Source organism: Lycium ferocissimum, unplaced genomic scaffold (assembly GCF_029784015.1).
Source record: "Lycium ferocissimum isolate CSIRO_LF1 unplaced genomic scaffold, AGI_CSIRO_Lferr_CH_V1 ctg6374, whole genome shotgun sequence".
Lineage (NCBI taxonomy): Eukaryota > Viridiplantae > Streptophyta > Magnoliopsida > Solanales > Solanaceae > Lycium > Lycium ferocissimum.
Window position 1 is genome coordinate 50 of NW_026726332.1, and position 5,166 is coordinate 5,215.

Sequence of the window (5,166 nt, forward strand, 5' to 3'; positions counted from 1 at the left end):
AGTTTATGTACCAAGGTAAGAAACATGTTCTCGTAAGGCAAGTAAATCAACTAAAGCTAAGTCACTCAATCACATAGAGGGAGAAAACACTCAATTCTTTATGATGTCACTCACTTCTGGATCAGATGAAGAACTACAGTGCCATCACATACAAGCTACTCGAGGTGGAGTCCTAACACCTGCTATATTTGACTTGATTAAGCAGTATGCTAGTATCTTTGAACCTCCTACTACTCTCCTACCTCATAGAGGAGCATTTGATCACATAATACCTCTAATTGAATCTGCTAATCCTGTCAGTAAGAGACCATATAGGTACCCTGCTATTAAGAAGGATATTATTAAGAAACTTATACAAGAAATGATGGATCAAGATGCTATCCAGCATAACACAAATCCTTATGCTTCACCTATTGTGTTAGTTAGGAAAAAAGATGTCAGTTGGAGGTTATGTGTAGATCATAGAGAGTTAAATCAGCTCTCTATAAAGGATAAGTTTCCCATACCAATAATAGAAGATTAGTTGGATGAACTACATGGTGCTGTGGTATTTTTAAAAATAGATTTAAGGGCTGGTTATCATCAGTTAAAAATGCATCAGGATGATACTCATAAAATAGCTTTTAAAACTCATGAGGGGCATTATGAGTTCTTAGTCATGCCTTTTGTCCTGACTAATGCACCCTCCTCCTTTCAAAGCTTGATGAATTCTATTTTTAAATCATTGCTGAGGAAGACAGTTTTAGTCTTCTTAAATGATATTTTAATATACAGCAAGAGTCTAAGTGACCATGTTGAGCATATTAACCTAGTTTTTGACTTGATGCAAATATATCAACTGTATGCCAAGATGTCCAAGTGTGCTTTTGGGGTGCCTAAGGTTGAGTACTTAGGCCATTTCATTAGTGAAGAGGGTGTGTCCACAGATCCTAAGAAGCTTGCTGCAGTTGCAGACTAGCCCTTGCCTAGCAATATTAAACAACTTAGAGGATTTCTAGGACTTGTAGGATACTATAGAAGGTTCATACAAGGGTATGGTTCTATACGCAGACCACTACATAACCTCTTCAAGAAGGAAGGGTTCAAATGGTGTGAAGAAGCTGCTGCAGCATTTGAAAGGTCGAAACTAGCACTGATTTCTGCACCTGTTCTAGCTATGCGCATTACTCTAAGTCCTTCATAGGTAAAACCGATGCTTTACCGTGGTAAAGGTATAGGTGCTGTGTTAATGGAGCAAGGGCATCCAATTGCCTATATCAGTAAATCCTTAGCACCAAGACACCAAGCTATGTCAGTCTATGATAGAGAGTTGTTGGCTCTTATATTAGCTGTCACTAAGTGGTCTCATTACTTGCTAGGCCAACCAATTATTGTCAAAACTGATCAGAAGGCACTCAAACATTTGTTGGATCAGCATATTCATACTAATTTCCAGGTTGCTGGCATTTCTAAACTCATGGCATTTGACTTCTCAATTGAGTATAAAAGGGATCTAAAAAAAAAAAAAAATAGCTGATGCTTTGTCAAGGAAGCCTGACTCTGAACTTTTAGCAATATCACTACTAGCACTTCATGATTCCCTATTTGATCAAATTAAGGCAACTTGGATAACTAACACAACGTTGAAGTACTTAATTCTGAAGCTGCAAACTCAACCTTTTAAATCCTTTACCTGGTCAAATGAATAGCTAAGGTGGAAGGGAAGATTGGTTGTAGGAAATGATTCTCAGTTGAAACAGAGTATCATTGGTCTGTGGCATTACTCTACTCAACGAGGACACTCAGGAATGGATGCCACTATTAGAAGAATTCAATCTCTTTTCTATTGGAAATCCCTTACTGCTGATATTAGAAACTTCATTCGGAGGTGTGATGTGTGCCAAAGACATAAATATGATGTAGCTGCTTATCCAGGGTTGCTGTAACCTCTTTCTATACCTGATGGTGTGTGGACTGATATTTGCATGGATTTCATTGAAGGGTTGCCTAAGTCTAAAGATAAGGATGATATTTTGATTGTAGTAGACATGTTGAGTAAGTATGGTCACTTTTTATGTTTGCAGCACCCATATACGGCTCCGTGGCACAATGCTTCCTTGATCATGTCTTTAAGCTACAGTAGGTTGCCTGCTACAATTACTAGTGACAGGGATCCTTTCTTCCTCAGTAATTTTGGCAGGAATTATTCACCTTGCAAGGTGTCCAACTACAAAGATCCCTTTGTTTATCATCCTCGTACGGACGGTCAAACTAAGTTTTTGAATAGGACAGTTGAGACTTACTTGAGATGTTTTTGTTCTGATTGTCCTACTGAGTGGTCTAAATATTTGCCTCTAGTTGAATGGTAGTATAATACCTCATATCATACTGCTATAAGGTGCACCCCATATGAGGTTTTGTATGGTAAAAAACCTCCTACCCACCTTCCTTATTAAGCTGGAGAATCATCTGGTGGACAGGTCTTTGGTTAATAAGGAAGCTATTATACTCCTCTTGAAGTTTCACATTTCAAGAGCTCAGCAAAGGATGAAGGATCTTGCAGACAAACACAGGTCTGATAGGTGACAAACACGGAGTGCGATAGGTGTTTTTGAAGCCAGAGATTGGGTTTACTTGAAACTCAACCTTATGAGAAAGCCTACCGCTATCGCCCCCTATAACAAGCTAGCTGCTAAGTATTTTGATCCTTATATGCTTGAGGCTAAGGTGGGAGCTGTTGCCTACAAGTTATTGTTACTATCTGAGGTGCTTATTCATCCTATAGTCCATGTTTCACAATTGAAGAAGTGCCATGCACTTCCCACTACTTTTACTCATCTTCCTGTGGTTCACATTTCTAGTCCCTTTTGTCTTGATCCGACACCATACTTGATAGGAGGCTTGTCAAGAGGGGTAATAAGGTTGTTGTTCAGTTTTTGTCAGTGGATGAGACATGGATGTTGCTTGATGAAACTTGGGAGTATGTTTCGAGTGCGTTAAACACATGTTTCCTTCCTTCAAGACTTGAGGTCAAGTCTGATCTTTTGTGGGGGATATTGTTACAATAATGTAACAATCGAGTATATGATCATCATAGCATAAAGATGAGCAAGACAAGAAGAGCATAAAGAAAGCAGCTGCACAGTCGAGGAGTTGAGAATTATGTCCAAGAGTTAGTTACAGTTTGAAAGTTAGTTACTGATCCTTATTATTAGTTAGTTAAATGACAGGCTGTCCATCTTGTTAGGAGAGTTAATGACAGCTGTAGCTCATGGAGTAGAAGTTAATCATTAGCATAGGATCTATAAATACTTGTAATCACAATTCATTTACTCATTCATGAATATACAACATCAAATTCTATTCTCTCTACTTTTCTCTCTTAGCTTTATCTCGATTAATACCCTGAATTGCTAACTGCAAATCTTCAATTAGAACCCTGGATGTCTTATCCTTATTATCCCTATTCCATTGTTGACTAATATACACTTCGATATACATCAATATACACCTGATATATAATAAATATACATCAAATTAAATCCAAAGTGGAAAAGTGTCAACTACTACTGGTGAAAATGCGACGGATGGACGTGTGCGAACTCTAATTTCGAATGCAACTGTTGAGACTTCAGGTGGGATTAGAAATGCTCAAATTGCCAAAAAAAATAACCACCAAGTTGACAATGGTTGGGCTGTAGTTACACATCGAAAATCACCCGGAATTAGGATTAATGAACATACGAACTTTCTCAAAATTTTTTGTCACATAATCCTTTTCGAGCTATTGCTCAAAGTGATAATTTGGTACCACCGAGATTTTAGCTACTACAGATAGAGTGCAAAAAAGAGAACCGGGGCGAAATTAATGCCCAACTCAATTGATAATGTAGGGGTAAGATCAAGAGTTAAAGTCTATGAATTACAAGTTGATTAAAGGGGCGAGAAAATAAATGCTACACGTGAGATTCAGTGTTGATGTTGGGTAGCGTGTTGTTGACAACGAGAACGCTACTAGGCGAGACTAGTGCAAATCGTTTTTGACAATGCTAGGGATCTTGACTACGAGGCGTTGAATATGGAAATAAGCAACACAAAGATAATTCAACTTCGACGGAGATAAGCAAGGAGCAACCTGGACAACTAAATAATGATTTAGTTCAGGTAATTAACGAGGTTTCGTCCAAGTCTAAGACATGGGTAGAACAGGTTAAAGATGGAGAATATCTAATTAATGGTAGTGAAAGAAAAAGCTTACAGGAGAATAGCTCACCAATTTCGGGTAGTAATCTCAACTATAGTGCACCAATTTTTGTGCTTAAGAGCAGTAGAAAAATTACAACTCAGGTGACTACTCCAATTGGTAGCAATCAGCAACATAAAGGTTGTGGTGTTACACCTCTAGCTAAGCATATTTGCACAATCAGTACCACATATCCTGGGCATATGCGGTAGCAAGCAACATCACCTACAGCTTATGATATTGATTTGGGCGATGATGATGACATGTACGATGGGGATGCTAATGCTAGACATGCTTTGATAAGGTGGCCAAGGATGGAGATCTCTCACCTAGGCAACAAAGAAGTGGAAGTAACAAAAGCAAAAAGAAGACACATGAAAGGCAACATAATTGGGATGGTAGGGTGACTGAGTAATTTGTTCCAAGGCAACCATACTTTCCCTCCGAAATCCAAAAACTTTGATTTCTCATAAGATGTCAGCGGAGTCCTAAAAGCAACATTCGCCGATCCCTAATCTACATCGTTTATGATTGAGACTAGGATGATATCTCATCGTCTTCGAGCCCCCAACTTTTCAATTGAATCTTGCTCTTAGGCCTTTTAATTAAAAGCCCTGACTGACTCAGGGTTGACTATAAATTCCTTCTGCCTCTGCCACGTGCCCGGACAAGAGTCTTCACCGATACATCTATTACCCATACAACACTAACATACAAATAAATAATACTCCTGCTTAATAGTACTAAATAAATTTAATTTTTAGTAGAGTATCGGGTGGTCTTTGTAAAATATGACCAGATCATTTTAAGGACACCATATACGAAAACAAGCGAAAAAAATACACACGATCTTCATAACAATGATTGGGCCATTGTTCCCCCAGTTTTTCTTATCTATATAGATGACGAACTTCGCTTTAAAAAATCTCTCTTGTATAAGAAAT